Source organism: Leptonotus elevatus, unplaced genomic scaffold (genome assembly GCF_054856555.1).
Source record: "Leptonotus elevatus isolate MCC_2025b unplaced genomic scaffold, RoL_Lele_1.0 HiC_scaffold_266, whole genome shotgun sequence".
NCBI lineage: Eukaryota > Metazoa > Chordata > Actinopteri > Syngnathiformes > Syngnathidae > Leptonotus > Leptonotus elevatus.
Window position 1 is genome coordinate 1 of NW_028233659.1, and position 2,500 is coordinate 2,500.

Sequence of the window (2,500 nt, forward strand, 5' to 3'; positions counted from 1 at the left end):
CGACCTGGGGTTGAAATCCCCCGCCACATAGGAACGAATGCCGGGCGTTCGAGTTGCCCAGGCAGGGGGTTATCCTCCACTAGCAAACCTCCATGAGCAGCGGAGCCCGTCAGCTGCGCCAAAAAGAACCACACGAGGGCGACCTGGGGTTGAAATCCCCCGCCACATAGGAACGAATGCCGGGCGTTCGAGTTGCCCAGGCAGGGGGTTATCCTCCACTAGCAAACCTCCATGAGCAGCGGAGCCCGTCAGCTGCGCCAAAAAGAACCACACGAGGGCGACCTGGGGTTGAAATCCCCCGCCACATAGGAACGAATGCCGGGCGTTCGAGTTGCCCAGGCAGGGGGTTATCCTCCACTAGCAAACCTCCATGAGCAGCGGAGCCCGTCAGCTGCGCCAAAAAGAACCACACGAGGGCGGCCTGGGGTTGAAATCCCCCGCCACATAGGAACGAATGCCGGGCGTTCGAGTTGCCCAGGCAGGGGGTTATCCTCCACTAGCAAACCTCCATGAGCAGCGGAGCCCGTCAGCTGCGCCAAAAAGAACCACACGAGGGCGGCCTGGGGTTGAAATCCCCCGCCACATAGGAACGAATGCCGGGCGTTCGAGTTGCCCAGGCAGGGGGTTATCCTCCACTAGCAAACCTCCATGAGCAGCGGAGCCCGTCAGCTGCGCCAAAAAGAACCACACGAGGGCGGCCTGGGGTTGAAATCCCCCGCCACATAGGAACGAATGCCGGGCGTTCGAGTTGCCCAGGCAGGGGGTTATCCTCCACTAGCAAACCTCCATGAGCAGCGGAGCCCGTCAGCTGCGCCAAAAAGAACCACACGAGGGCGACCTGGGGTTGAAATCCCCCGCCACATAGGAACGAATGCCGGGCAACCAGGGGTCGAAATCCCCCATTGAAATGAATGGCGGGCAACCAGGGGTCGAAGTCCCCCATTGAAATGAATGGCGGGCAACCAGGGGTCGAAGTCCCCCATTGAAATGAATGGCGGGTTACCAGGGGTCGAAATCCCCCATTGAAATGAATGGCGGGCGACCAGGGGTCGAAATCCCCCATTGAAATGAATGGCGGGCAACCAGGGGTCGAAGTCCCCCATTGAAATGAATGGCGGGCAACCAGGGGTCGAAGTCCCCCATTGAAATGAATGGCGGGCTACCAGGGGTCGAAATCCCCCATTGAAATGAATGGCGGGCGACCAGGGGTCGAAATCCCCCATTGAAATGAATGGCGGGCAACCAGGGGTCGAAGTCCCCCATTGAAATGAATGGCGGGCAACCAGGGGTCGAAGTCCCCCATTGAAATGAATGGCGGGCTACCAGGGGTCCAAGTCCCCCATTGAAATGAATGGCGGGCTACCAGGGGTCGAAGTCCCCCATTGAAATGAATGGCGGGCTACCAGGGGTCGAAATCCCCCATTGAAATGAATGGCGGGCGACCAGGGGTCGAAATCCCCCATTGAAATGAATGGCGGGCGACCAGGGGTCGAAATCCCCCATTGAAATGAATGGCGGGCAACCAGGGGTCGAAGTCCCCCATTGAAATGAATGGCGGGCTACCAGGGGTCGAAATCCCCCATTGAAATGAATGGCGGGCGACCAGGGGTCGAAATCCCCCATTGAAATGAATGGCGGGCTACCAGGGGTCCAAGTCCCCCATTGAAATGAATGGCGGGCTACCAGGGGTCGAAGTCCCCCATTGAAATGAATGGCGGGCTACCAGGGGTCGAAATCCCCCATTGAAATGAATGGCGGGCGACCAGGGGTCGAAATCCCCCATTGAAATGAATGGCGGGCAACCAGGGGTCGAAAGTCCCCATTGAAATGAATGGCGGGCGACCAGGGGTCGAAATTCCCCATTGAAATGAATGGCGGGCAACCAGGGGTCGAAATTCCCCATTGAAATGAATGGGCCCATTCATTTTCAATGGCCGGGCTACCAGGGGCGCAGTACCACCTGTCGTCATTAGGGGCGCTGTAGATAGGGGACCGAGTCCCCCCATTCGAGAGGTTTGCACCCAAACCTCAAAATGGTTGGTGTACAATTATAGGAGAGACCTTTTTAAGACGTGGGAGCTCCAGGGCAAATCAAGGGAGGCTCGACCAACCCATATCCGCTTTAGATGCACTTTAGGTCGGACTCCCTTGCCAGATGGTCCCCTCCTCAGCCTGGTTCTCGAATTTTTTCTAAGTCAGCCCAACTTGGAAATATTTTCAGAGTGCCACTTTCAAGGGAGTTTCGCCCAACCCCTATCCGCCTAAGAGGCACTTCAGGTCGGCCTGACTGGCCACATTTTCCCCCTCCTCATCCTGGTTCTCGAATTTTTTCTAAGTCAGCCAAACTTGGAAATTTTTTCAGAGTGCCACTTTCAAGGGAGTTTCGCCCAACCCCTATCCGCCTAAGAGGCACTTCGGGTCGGCCTGACTGGCCACATTTTCCCCCTCCTCATCCTGGTTCTCGAATTTTTTCTAAGTCAGCCAAACTTGGAAATTTTTT